Source organism: Phyllobates terribilis, unplaced genomic scaffold (genome assembly GCF_046119375.1).
Source record: "Phyllobates terribilis strain yellow unplaced genomic scaffold, ASM4611937v1 Scaffold_10__3_contigs__length_209671492, whole genome shotgun sequence".
NCBI classification, from domain to species: Eukaryota; Metazoa; Chordata; class Amphibia; order Anura; family Dendrobatidae; genus Phyllobates; species Phyllobates terribilis.
This window is the reverse complement of record NW_027362770.1, coordinates 153245858-153259956: the sequence shown is the minus strand read 5'-3', so window position 1 is coordinate 153259956 and position 14099 is coordinate 153245858. Positions and strand designations below refer to the sequence as shown.

The following is a 14099-nucleotide window of genomic DNA, read 5'->3' as shown; positions in this document are numbered from 1 at the left end:
GTTCCAAAAGATGCCAAGTGGTTAAAAGAAGTGATTTGACCATAGTTCAGGCGTTTTCCTCTAGGAAAATACTCAATACTTTTATTATGGAAGAAAGTGGGAAGGCTAAAAAAAAAAATGCTTGGAACTTAGTACCGCCACAAAAAAATATAGCTTTTTCTTTTGCTTTATACATTTTTAAAAACAAGAAAAAAAAAAATAGGAAATTACCCTAAAAACGATAACAAAAAAGCTTAGTATTACAAAATGCCACAAAAGAGTTTCAAGAAGCGGTATCCACTTGAAAAAGAGTTTTTTTTGACCACTGAAAAAAGGTGCAGTGTGAATATACCCTTTTTGTTGGGAAACCTTAGAGCAGGGTTCCCCAACTCCAGTCCTCAAGGCCCACCAACAGGTCATGTTTTCAGGATTTCCTTAGTATTGCTCAGGCAATAATTCCATCACCTGCACAGGCAATAATTCCATCACCTGTGCAATACTAAGGAAATCCTGAAAACATGACCTGTTGGTGGGCCTTGAGGACTGGAGTTGGGGAACCCTGCCTTAGAGTGTCGGTGCATCTGGAAAAACATGGATTCCTCTGGGATAAGACATCGGATCGCAGAGATCCTAAAACTCATAGGTGGCGCTAGAATTCTAGTCCTCTTCCTCTCTGAAGAGACAATTTGCTTCTTTAATTTCCCAGCATGCATGGCTTATAAGTCTCCTCACTCTGACATGTCAGGCTTGGCTTGTCACTCTCCACAAGGAGAAATGTTACCCCTTAGACCCCAGTCCAGAGCCTCTCACCTAGCCAAATCAGATCTCATACTTTGCACTGATGAGGGGCAAAACCCCGAAACACCGTGTCTACAAATTGAGATTGAGTCATATTGCAAAGCTTGTTAAAGAGTCGATATTAACTTTTAGGATCACTGCTTCCAATAGGTGGCGCTACAGTTCTCTCTGAAGAGACCATTTACATATTTAATTTCCCAGAGGAGCATGCATGGTTTGTAAGTCTCCTCAGTCTGACATGCCAGGCTTGACTTGTCATTCTCCAAAAGGAGAAATGTTACACCTTAGACCATAGCCTGATGGTACTAGACCAGGGGTCCTCAAACTACGGCCCGCGGAGGACTTTTATCCAGCCCGCCGGGCTATGGGCGGAGCAGAGGAGAGCGGTGTCAGCGCCCGCCCTTCCCCCCCGCTTGCTCAGGGCCCCGGCAGGCGGATACTTACCTCTCCCCGTGCCTCCGCAGATCCTCTGTCTTCCTGCTCTGCGCTTCCTGTGACGTCTAAGGTCAGAGGGCGCGGTGACGTCTTTACACCGCGCCCTCCCGAGTGCCGTCACAGGCAGCGCAGAGCAGGACAACGCCGCCGTGACACTGGAGTCCAGACTAGAGTAGAGCAGCGGCAGCAAGTGAGAAGTGAGGTGAGTATTAGATTTTTTTTTTTTAATGTATGGAGGCATAGGTCATTATATGGGGGGGGGGGGTGACATCCTGCAAGGGATATAATATGGGGGGGTGACATCCTGCATGGGGCATTATATGGGGGGGTGACATCCTGCATGGGGCATTATATGGGGGGAAAGGGACATCCTGCATGGGGCATAATATGGGGGAGTGATATCCTGCATGGGGCATTATATGGGGGGGTGACATGCTGCATGGGGCATTATATGGGGGGAAAGGGACATCCTGCATGGGGCATTATATGGGGGGAAAGGGACATCCTGCATGGGGCATAATATGGGGGGGGGGTGACATGCTGCATGGGGAATAATATAGAGGGGGTGACATGCCGCATAGGGCATAATATGGGGGGGTGACATGCTGCATGGGGCATAATATGGGGGGGTGACATGCTGCATTGGGCATAATATAGGGGGGGTGACATGCTGCATAGGGCATAATATGGGGGAGTGATATCCTGCATGGGGCATTATATGGGGGGGTGGCATACAGCATGGGGCATGATATGGGGGGGGGGTGACATCCTGCATGGGGCATTATATGGTGTGAGAAAGGGACATCCTGCATGGGGCATTATATGGGGGGTGGCATCCAGCATGGGGCATTATAAGGGGGGGAACAGCCTGCATGGGGCATTATAAGGGGGGGGAACAGCCTGCATATGGCATTATAAGGGGGAAACAGCCTGCCTATTGGGAACATTTACATGCCCATTGAGGACCTGTGCTGCCCATTGAGGACCTATGCTGCCTATTGGGGACCTATGCTGCCTATTGGGGATATTTACCTGCCTATTGAGGACCTATGCTGCCTATTGGGGACCTATGCTGCCTATTGGGGACATTTTCCTGCCTATTGGGGACCTATGCTGCCTATTGGGGACATTTACCTGCCTATTGGGGACATTTACCTGCCTATTGGGGACCTATGCTGCCTATTGGGTACATTTACCTGCCTATTGGGGACATTTACCTGCCTATTGGGGACATTTACCTGCCTATTGGGGACCTATGCTGCCTATTGGGTACATTTACCTGCCTATTGGGGACATTTACCTGCCTATTGGGGACCTATGCTGCCTATTGGGGACATTTACCTGCCTATTGGGTACATTTACCTGCCTATTGAGGACCTATGCTGCCTATTGGGTACAGTTACCTATTGAAATACCGGTTGATTTAACTTTACTTGTTCTTCATTTTAAATCTTGTATTTGTTCCTGTATTGTTTTTTTTTTACTTCAAAATAAGATATGTGCAGTGTGCATAGTAATTTGTTCATAGTTTTTTTTAAAAAACTATATTCCGGCCCTCCAATGGTCTGAGGGACCGTGAACTGGCCCCGTGTTTAAAAAGTTTGAGGACCCCTGTACTAGACAGTACTGGTAGTAATACCACTTATAACCACTAGATGGCACATAGATTTGCTCCTAAATTTAATGGATAGACACGGGTCGGCTGAGGTCCAACCATTTCCAGATGGGACCTATTGCTAAATTTTGTAGATTTTTAAATAACTGGTTAATTTGTGTCCATATATGTTGCAGTGTGACAGTGAACCTTCTAGACAAGTTATTAATTGTGAGATTTGCCCCTTTTTCTTGTACTGTACTGTCTGCACTGTCACAAATTACTAAATATGGATATTTTATGCCATTATATATTCCAGTAAAGATAGATAATGGATGTATACACAGATTGTACTTACAATGATTGCACACTAGATGGCGCTATCTCACAATTCCAGCTTTATTATGAGACGCTCAAGTGCTTTCATCTGTGAGACGCTGTCAGGCTACTTGCTTTGATGTGAAGCCTCTTCTATAAGTTGCATCTACCATAAAAATCACTATAATTACATTTCCAGGAGATACTACGCAAATCTGAATAATTAAAGCAGCAGGGAGTGATTCACATGTTGGTCTCATGATTAACCCCTTCTAGCTCCGGCCAATTTATGCTCTTGGGCTTTTGTTTTTCTCCTTCTCATCAATTTTTTTTCACTGTATGGTAAAAATAATCCAGTAATGATCATCCATCCTTCTCCATCCATCCATCCGTCCATCCCTCCCTCTACCCATCCATCCCTTCTCTCTCTCCATCCATCCCTTCTCTCTCCCTCATCCCTTCCTCCCTCCATCCATATCTCTCCATCCCCTGGGTCCCCCTTCAAAAGTTTTTTTTTTTTTATCTTCTTTTCTCGTGTTACCATTTTTTTGATCCCAAGCTTTTTTTTTTTTTTTTTCTTTTTCACTTTTGCTAAGCTAGCCAGATGTTCTCATTGATACCATTGGGCTGTATTCGACTCTGAGATCCCTTTTTTATTAAATTTTTTTGGAAAAAATCTCTTCAGCAAGTCTGGCTTTTTTTTTTTTTTTTTTTTTTTTTTAAGATGTGTGTGTGTGTATGTATGTGTATACATGCAGCGCATTGTGAAAGTATTTGGCCCCCTTGAACTTTTCTACCTTTTGCCACATTTCTGGCTTCAAACATAAAGATATAAAATTAATTTTTTTGGGGAAGAATCAACAACAAGTGGGACACAATCGTGAAGTGGAACGAAATTTATTGGATATTTTAAACTTTTTTAACAAATTCAAAACTGAAAAGTGGGCCGTGCAATATTATTCAGCCCCTTTGAGTTAATACTTTGTAGCGCCACCTTTTGCTGCGATTACAGCTGCAAGTCGCTTGGGGTATGTCTCTATCAGTTTTGCACATCTAGAGGCTGAATTTCTTGCCCATTCTTCCTTGTATAACAGTTTGAGCTCAGTGAGGTTGGATGGAGGGCGTTTGTGAACAGCAGTTTTCAGCTCTTTCCACAGATTCTCGATTGGATCCAAGTCTGGACTTTGACTTGGCCATTCTAACACCTGGATACGTTTATTTTTGAACCATTACATTGTAGATTTTGCTTTATGTTTGGGATCATTGTCTTGTTGGAAGATAAATCTCCATCCCAGTCTCGGGTCTTTTGCAGACTCCAACAGGTTTTCTTCCAGAATGGTCCTGTATTTGGCTCCGTCCATCTTCCCATCAATTTTAACCATCTTCCCTGTCCCTGCTGAAGAAAAGCAGGCCCAAACCATGATGCTGCCACCACCATGTTTGACAGTGGGGATGGTGTTTTGAGGGTGATGAGCTGTGTTGCTTTTACGCCAAACATATCGTTTTGCATTGTGGCCAAAAAGTTTGATTTTGGTTTCATCTGACCACAGCACCTTATTCCATATGTTTGGTGTGTCTCCCAGGTGGCTTGTGGCAAACTTCAAATGAGACTTTTTATGGATATCTTTGAGAAATGGCTTTCTTCTTGCTACTCTTCCATAAAGGCCAGATTTGTGCAGTGTACAACTGATTGTTGTTCTATGGACAGACTCTCCCACCTCAGCTGTAGATCTCTGCAGTCCATCCAGAGTGATCATGGGCCTTTTGGCTGCATCTCTGATCAGTCTTCTCCTTGTTCATGATGAAAGTTTAGAGGGACGGCCGGGTCTTGGTAGATTTGCAGTGGTCTGATACTCCTTCCTTTTCAATATGATCGCTTGCACACTGCTTCTTGAGATGTTTAAAACTTGGAAAATCTTTTTTTATCCAAATCCGGCTTTAAACTTCGCCACAACAGTATCTCGGACCTGCCTGGTGTGTCCCTTGGTCTTCATGATGCTCTCTGCTCTTGAAACAGAACCCTGAGACTATCACAGAGCAGGTGCATTTATACGGAGACTTGATTACACACAGGTGGATTCTATTTATCATTACCAGTCATTTAGGACGACATTGGATCATTCAGAGATCCTCACTGAACTTCTGCACTGAAAGTAAAGAGGCCGAATAATATTGCACGCCCCACTTTTCAGTTTTTAATTTGTTTAAAAAAGTTTAAAATATCCAATAAATTTCGTTCCACTTCACGATTGTGTCCCACTTGTTGTTGATTCTTCCCCAAAAAATTAGAATTTTATATCTTTGTTTGATGCCAGAAATGTGGCAAAAGGTAGAAAAGTTTAAGGGGACCAAATACTTTCACAATGCACTGTGTGTGTGTGTGTGTGTGTGTGTGTGTGTGTGTGTGTGTGTGTGTGTGTGTGTGTGTATAATATATATATTAGTACAGACAAAAAGTTTGGACACACCTTCTCATTTAAAGATTTTTCTGTATTTTCATGACTATGAAAATTGTACATTCACACTGAAGGCATCAAAACTATGAATTAACACATGTGGAATTATATACTTAACAAAAAAGTGTGAAACAACTGAAAATATGTCTTATATTCTAGGTTCTTCAAAGTAGCCACCTTTTGCTTTGATGACTGCTTTGCACACTCTTGGCATTCTCTTGATGAGCTTCAAGAGGTAGTCATCGGAAATGGTCTTCCAACAATCTTGAAGGAGTTCCCAGAGATGCTTAGCACTTGTTGGCCCTTTTGCCTTCACTCTGCGGTCCAGCTCATCCCAAACCATCTCGATTGGGTTCAGGTCTGGTCTCTGTGGAGGCCAGGTCATCTGGCGTAGCACCCCATCACTCTCACCCTTGGTCAAATAGCCCTTACACAGTCTGGAGGTGTGTTTGGGGTCATTGTCCTGTTGAAAAATAAATGATGGTCCAACTAAACGCAAACCGGATGGAATAGCATGCCGCTGCAAGATGCTGTGGTAGCCATGCTGGTTCAGTATGCCTTCAATTTTGAATAAATCCCCCAACACTGTCACCAGCAAAGCACCCCCACACCATCACACCTCCTCCTCCATGCTTCACGGTGGGAACCAGGCATGTAGTGTCCATCCGTTCACCTTTTCTGCGTCGCACAAAGACACGGTGGTTGGAACCAAAGATCTCAAATTTGGACTCATCAGACCAAAGCACAGATTTCCACTGGTCTAATGTCCATTCCTTGTGTTCTTTATCCCAAACAAGTCTCTTCTGCTTGTTGCCTGTCCTTAGCAGTGGTTTCCTAGCAGCTATTTTACCATGAAGGCCTGCTGCACAAAGTCTCCTCTTAACAGTTGTTGTAGAGATGTGTCTGCTGCTAGAACTCTGTGTGGCATTGACCTGGTCTCTAATCTGAGCTGCTGTTAACCTGCAATTTCTGAGGATGGTGACTCGGATAAACTTATCCTCAGAAGCAGAGGTGACTCTTGGTCTTCCTTTCCTGGGGCGGTCCTCATGTGAGCCAGTTTCTTTGTAGCGCTTGATGGTTTTTGCAACTGCACTTGGGGACACTTTCAAAGTTTTCCCAATTTCTCGCACTGACTGACCTTCATTTCTTAAAGTAATGATGGCCACTCGTTTTTCTTTACTTAGCTGCTTTTTTCTTGCCATAATATCAATTCTAACAGTCTATTCAGTGGGACTATCAGCTGTGTATCCACCAGACTTCTGCACAACACAACTGATGGTCCCAACCCCATTTATAAGGCAAGAAATCCCACTTATTAAACCTGACAGGGCACACCTGTGAAGTGAAAACCATTTCTGGTGACTACCTCTTGAAGCTCATCAAGAGAATGCCAAGAGTGTGTAAAGCAGTCATCAAAGCAAAAGGTGGCTACTTTGAAGAACGTAGAATATAAGACATATTTTCAGTTGATTCACACTTTTTTGTTAAGTATATAATTCCACATGTGTTAATTCATAGTTTTGATGCCTTCAGTGTGAATGTACAATTTTCATAGTCATGAAAATACAGAAAAACCTTTAAATGAGGTGTGTCCAAACTTTTGGTCTGTACTGTATACAGCGGCTACACAACCTCTCTGCCTCCCATCAAGCTCAGAGATAATTATTAAGTAAACTAGCCAGAGGCAATCTGTTAATTAAGGTGCGGCCCCCGGAACTATTTGTCCGTACACATCCGGGAAAGGGAAAAGCAAAGAGACAGCTCTAGTACACATCCTGTGGTCTGGTATTGTCAGAATCTGATAAATGGCGGATTATGAAATATTCTGGATTACTGGAGAGAACATTGAAAGAAGTAGAAGTTCATGGCAAACTGGGCAGAAGTCAAGACATGTGGCTCCATTATGATGTGGGTAAGAAAAGGTTGGGTGGACATGGACTGTCAAACACGAGGTCAAAGTTCTGGAGTGACTGGTGATGGGGCAGAAAGTCAGCGGGAGAGTCTATGGTCTGGGTCACAACGCAGGAAAATTGTCCAATCTGGAAAAGGTTTGGATAGTTTTGAGCCAAAGCCAGTGGGACATGAGGGACAGAAGGTCCATGAGGGACAGATTTCCACATACTAGAAAAAGGCAGGGGCACCATGAAAGTTACAGAGTAACCCCCCTTATCGATCATATATATCTACTGTATCTATATACAGTTTTAGGCAGGTTTTGAAAAAATGTTGCAAGGTAAAAATGTTTTTTAAAAAAATAGAAGTGTTGTTAATTTATGTTCAACAATTAAGAAAATGCAAAGTGAATGGACAAAACAGAAATCTAAATCCCATCAATATTTGATGACCGCCCTTTGCCTTTATTAGTTCTTCTAGATACACTTGTACACAGTTTGTGAAGGAACTCGACAAGGAGGTTGTGCCAAACATCTTAGAGAACATTTGTGCAAATCGTTCTGTCTCTTAATGTAATAATGCAATATTGATTTGATTTTCATTTCAACTTCTTAATTCTATTAATCTTACATATTTCTCTCTCTCATATCTATTTTTTATTGCAACAAAACTACAGCTGTATTACTTTTAGACATTAAGAGCCCTGCTCTATTGCCAGATGGACACAAAACATGTCCTTTTTGCTTCCATCTAGCTGTTGTTTCTTCTAGATACACTTGTACATAGTTTGTGAAGGAACTCAGAAGGGAGCTTGTGCCAAACATCTCGGAGAACTGACCACAGATCTTCTGTGGATGTCGCTTTCACAAATCTTAATCCCAGACAGACTGGATGATGTTGAGATCGGGGCTCTCTCAGTTCTCCTTCTACTTCTTAACCCTGAAGATCATTCTTAATGACATTGGCTATATGTTTGGGGTCGTTGTCCGACTGCACAATAAATTTGGCTCCAATCAGGCGCCTCCTTGATGGTATGGCATGATGGATACGAATCTGCTTGTATTTCTCAGCATTGAGGACACCATTAATCCTGACCTAATCGCCAATATTTGATAACCGCCCTTTGCCTTCATTAATTCTTCTAGTTACTTGTCACTTACACACAGGTTTTGAAGGAACTCGGCAGGGAGATTGTTCCAAAGATCTTGGAGGACTAACCACAGATCTTCTTTGGATGTTGCTTATGCAAATCCTTCTGTCTCTTCATGCGATCCCAGACAGACTGGATGATATTGAGATCAGGTCTCTGTCATCGCTTTCAGAACTCCTTGTTTTTCTTTACGCTGAAGATAGTTGTTGATTATATTGGCCGTATGTTTGGGGTAGTTGGCCTGCTGCAGAATAAATTTGGAGTCAATCAGATGCCACCCTGATGATATTACATAATTGATAACCATCTGCATGTATTTCTCGGCATTGAGGACACCATTAATCCTGACCTAATCCCCAATATTTGGTGACTGCCCTTTGCCTTCATAAATTCTTCTAGATTCTTGTCACTTGCACACAGATTTTGCAGGCACTCAGCAGGGAGATTGTTCCAAACATCTTGGAGAACCAACCACAGATCTTCTGTAGATGTCGTTTGTGCAAATCCTTCCATCTCCTAATGTAATAATGCAATATTGATTTGATTTTCATTTCGACTTCTATCCATCTTACATATTTCTCTCTCTCATATCTATTTTTTATTGCAACAAAACTACAGTTGTATTACTTTTAGACATTAAGGGTCCTACTCTATTGCCAGATGGACACAAAAAAATTTCATTTTTGGTTTGCTTCCATCTGGCTGTTATACATTGGTATATTTCAAAAAGAAAGGTATGGAATAGCGTAGTAGACTTCTATTTTTCATCTTTCACGATCAAGTAAAAAAATGTATCCTTTATTATTTTTCATCTTCGGTCTCAGGAGCTGGTTGCAATGACTGTGTGAGAACCATAATGGGTGGAGGCTGCTCCATTCATCTGCTGCCTCTTTGTTTCTCCTGGACATGATACATAAGGGTGGGAAGATTAAATAAACTTCTGATCAAGAAGCTTCATGGGTCTGATGAGCGGGTACGTTCGTCTTTGTTTTACATGTTGAGGGAAGGGAATCTTTTGTATCCTGGGAGTGGTGCTGTTTTATTACGCCTTTGTTAATTTAGTTGATTAACAAAAAAAGTTAATCTAAGTTTTTACTGTCTGGAAATCAGGTGACCCTTTTCTTGAAGGGTTTGGCCCACTAACAAAAATTATGAAAGCTGGAGTTCACTACCATATCTATTCACCGGAGATATAGGACCCTTGTTTTAGAGACACCTGTCCTGTGGGGTGCCAGAATCCACCTGAACCATTATTGAAGTCACATATAGAGTGAGTCTATGAGAGTTATTGAGCCAGACTTTCTCTTAAGGTGACAATATATATCACACAATACTGGGCTGAACCTGTTGATTTTGCCAACCATCTATGTATTTGCGCCATATGACTGCCACCTGACAGCTTAAGGAATTTGGCTTGCACTTTAAGGGCGAAAGTATTTTGCTTGGTATGGATTCCCTTAGTGAACTGGGCTCTTTAGGCTATAGGTCTGAGTGAACAGCATGGAGTGGAGGCGATGGTGCTCCATACACTTCTTGATACATGGAACTTGGATCAGTGAGGACCAGGACAGCATAAAAACAAGTGAAACAGGTACCACAGATAAAGCAAAGCCGGGTTGTGTGGATACAGACAGGGGCAGTAGGAGAATAGCAAAATGTTATAATCTGGTAGGGAAGCAGTTAATCACAGAACAGAAGTCTTGTATCTTCCAGCAGATCAATTATTAAACAGAGGAGTAACCAATAAGTAAATGCATTCTCGTATATCCCGCAAGGGTAATGGTTAATAGCAGCAATATACCAGAGAAGTAAATACAGTCTGTTATTTTCCAGCAGGGAAATGGTTAGTAGCTGGAATGTAACAGAGAATTAAATACAGTCTCTCATCTTCCAGCAGGGAAATGGTTAATAGCAGCAATGTAACAGAGAAGTAAATGCAGTCTGATATTTTCCAGCAGGGAAATGGTTTATAGCATTCATTTAACAGAGATGTTTTTGTAGTCTGGTATCTTCCAGTAGGACAATGGTTAATGCCAGCAATGTATTAGACACTTAAATGCAGTCTATTGTTTTTCAGCAAGGTAATGTTCAATCAGAGGGATTCAATTAAGTATTGGCAAACTGGAAGCTTGCTTGAAGAGATGCATTACTTTGATTGCAGAGGCCAGGTTTGAACAGTTACAGGAAGTCGATAACTTGCTGAGAAGTTGGTGTGGACAACACCAAGTTGGACTGAGCTTTGATATGTCTCTGGTTGTAGCACAGAAGTTAGGAGAAGCTGAGGAGATGACAGACAAGTGTCTGAAGAAAGACAGTGAAGCGGCAGCAAATTCCTGACAAATTTTAGGCAACTGAAACAATGCTACTTAGTATCCAAGCACCTGACTTCTGCCAAACCAGGGCCTTAAAAGGCTTAGGTTGATGATATCAGAGGAGGTCACCAGGTTATGCGAGAAACCCATCGTAGACTATTACAAAGGTGGACAAAGGAGAAGGAACCCAAGCCTGGTGCTTGAGCTAGGACAGGAGACTAACAGTGTCTCTCTAATCTTTTGAAATATGGTTAGGATATTGTGACAGCCATGGCTGGATAGAGGATACCCACCAATGATGTGGTGGAGCCCTCTCTCTGTTACCTCCTTCTTTGGATATCAACATGCATTCTTGGCTAGGCCAACCATGCATGTTTAAGGGGAGTCATATAGATATCTGAATGTGTTTTTTTTATTACATGCTGGATTGCATTGGTGGCACCAATTCTAGAAATATTTCTGAGAATATTAAAAAAAAAAAATAGAACAACTCAACCATCAGATTCACATGTTGTAATATTAGAGCTAAAAATCCTGAAGAATGGCATCATTACGCCAACATTTTGGGAAATAATGGAAGTCTTTTATTTCTATGCTGATGGAAACAGTTAAAGTATCATAAGATACATCGATGAGAAGGAGGATGTGACATATGAGAATAATTGAGGTCTTCAGAAGAAGCCCCCACATACGTTGTGTAAAGTACGCACAGTCATTTCTGTACAAAGTCAAGTGGAACCTCACAAAAGAAAACCAACCGCAATAAAATCATTGACTGAGGTTGATGCTTCCTTGACTGTAAAGTTGACAAACCACACCAAGTAAAAATAAACTTCAGACCCAAGTGTTCAGAGAAATCTCTGATATCTTTTCTCAAAAAAACTATTTCAAATGTCTTCAGTACCCTAGAAATTAAAGGGTCATCAGTTAGCACCATCTCAAACCGTGATCTCAGAATATGTGAAGAACAAGGCCCTCTGCCTTTGTCCTACTGTTGAGAAATCCACCGAAGAATACCTGTCTATTTCCATATCTCTAGTAGAAGTGAATGCAATGAAATGTTCATCTCCTCAGGTAGAACATGGGTTAGGAGACCTCCATTTCCATTCTTAACTTAGGTGTGGGTCCTAGACGTGGGACCCATATGTATCTTCTGGATCTTTGGTTGGACTCAACAATGTTCAGGAACCTCCTGGTGAAAAACAGTTCCATTAATTTTATGGTCTCTTCTGTAACTATGAGATGAGGTCATTTCTTCTTTTCAACTTTTTTTCTAACCAAAAATATGGATGACTTACCTCTCTAGAAAAGAAGACTTATTCTCCGTTTGGGCATGTTTCAATGATTGTTATGCTTGCTTCTCACAATCAGACACTTGTCCGATACACCAAAGTGGCTCAGTGGAAGCCCCAAAACCTTCTCAAGAGGTTTTTCTTGTAACATCCCGAATAAAAGCCCTTATTCTTCAGATTATCCCATACAACATCCAAATTTTTCCCCGAAAAATTGCTCTTTGGCCGGCCAACTTAAAGGAGCTCTAATATTAAGGTCTCATTCAGACATCCATTTTTCACATGCCTGTTCAATAAGTATTTTTCACAGAACGTGTTTCCATTATTGTCTATGTGACCGTTCATGAATCCATGTGTTTTTATTGACCGAGTAGTAGGCACAAAATCACGGAGCCTTGACCGATTTTGATCCTTAGTCTCGGATCAAACTGGACAACACAAGTCTATGTGTCCGTGAAAGTCATGGACAGTACACGGATTGCTGATCCAAGACATACAAGAAAAATCTGTGATGTCTGAATGAAGCCTAAAAAGGGAGTTTTCCTAGAAACGGCCCTACTCATGTCTCTGGGTTGTGTCTAGAATCATATCTCCTCTCCAGTCATGTGAGTTGTAATGCCAAACATAGCCAGTGCCCAAGAGTGGCACTATTTCTGAAAAAAATAGATTCATTTATTAGATTGCTTTTAGAATTGGTTCACATTTTTCTTAATATGTGAATGAGCTGTTAGGATCTATGGGCTGGACATAGATCTCCCCGAGAATCTGACTCCAGAGATTATTTTACATGAAGGGGGGCATTACCAGTGTGAAAGATGTAGATCAGGAGAGCAGACTGTCAGTCATTACATGTCTCACACTGGTAATGCCCCTTTTATTTACAATAATCTCTGGAGGCAGATTCTCGGGGAGATCTATGCCCCGCCCATACAATTTAACAGTTCATTTACATATTTAAAAAAAACATGGACTTCTCTGGAATAAGACATCGGATCGCAAATATCAAGGTATCATTTTATTCAGCTTCTTTTGACCTGCATCCCCATATAGACGGCTTAGAAGGGTTGATCCTACTCACAGATTCTCTTTAATGAAGCAATTGCTAGTGATCTAAGGGTTCATTTTTAATGTTCTTGGGTGGTTTAGGGGGTTAGCGAAATAACTTCTGTGGGAATCTAGTATGGCTATAAATTTATATCTAATATTCCTGGTGGGTTGGAGATTATCACTTACTATCCCTTTTTTCCTTGATAAATGCTGACCAATTAGCACCTCATCCTTTGTTCTGTGGACATAGACTGTCATTGTTCTCAGCAGCACATTTACAATCTATTAGTAGCATCAAGATCTCTGGAGATGGACTTGTAGCCTTGAGATTGTTGAACAATTTTGGTTCTCAAGTACTCAGACAGTTCTCTTCTCCTCTTTCTGTTCTCCATGCAAACACAGACACACAATGCAAAGATTGAGTCAACTTCTCCCATTTTTATCTGGTTTCAGGCGTGATTTTCATATTGCCCACAACTGATTCTTGCCACAAGTGAGCTTGAATGAGCATCACATGCTTGAAACAAAGGTGCCAACAATTTTGTCCGGCACATTTTTGGTGTCTTATGTAAAAGTATGTCTCTGTCTTTTTGTGTTGTTCCAATACACACAAAGGAAATAAACATGTGTATAACAAAACATGTGTAATTCCTATAATTTTCTGTGAGAAATTCTTTATTTTCTGGAACAATTTCAAGGGTGCCAACACTTTCGGCCATGACTGTATTATTAGCCATAAGCCTTACTAGATGCCAATGCTGCGATCTAGCGAGGCTACAGGGAATATATAATGGTGCGCTGTGTAGAATGTCCTTCCGCTGAGAG

The 14099-nt window shown here is 41.7% G+C and overlaps 1 protein-coding gene across 1 annotated transcript in view; it reads left to right on the top strand.

Annotated features, from left to right (window-relative positions):
* Nucleotides 1-7308: 7308 nt before the first annotated feature.
* Nucleotides 7309-14099, top strand: part of CRACR2A (calcium release activated channel regulator 2A) — a 157751-nt gene continuing 150960 nt past the window's right edge. Inside the window, exon 1 of the mRNA XM_073649947.1 lies at nucleotides 7309-7492. The gene's annotated coding sequence lies outside the window, so the exon portion shown is untranslated. The remainder of the gene's footprint in view (nucleotides 7493-14099) is intronic.